We start from the raw sequence: 311 nt of genomic DNA, 5'->3' as shown, positions 1-311 counted from the left end.
CTGCACGCTTAATAAATTTCCAAACCCCATGACCCCAAATTTAGTCCTAATTTGGAAACAGTACGTACAAACTAGTTAACTAAATTGTGATTTAATTAACAACTGAGTTTAATGTAATTAGCTGAATTAGACACCTTTTCTCTTTGCAAAACTACTGAACACAGCAGCAAGAAACAAATTCCATTCTTATAACTGAACAAATGTGGAGAAGTAAAATACATATGGGAGGAGTGTGTATGTTTCAGACTGCAATAAGTACAGTACATAATTCACATAGATAGAAAAAAAAACCCAAGCCAATTACCCAAATG

The sequence above is a fragment of the Falco peregrinus genome, chromosome 3 (assembly GCF_023634155.1).
Source record: "Falco peregrinus isolate bFalPer1 chromosome 3, bFalPer1.pri, whole genome shotgun sequence".
Lineage (NCBI taxonomy): Eukaryota > Metazoa > Chordata > Aves > Falconiformes > Falconidae > Falco > Falco peregrinus.
The sequence above is the reverse complement of the archived record's forward strand: the minus strand, read 5'-3'. Positions refer to the sequence as shown.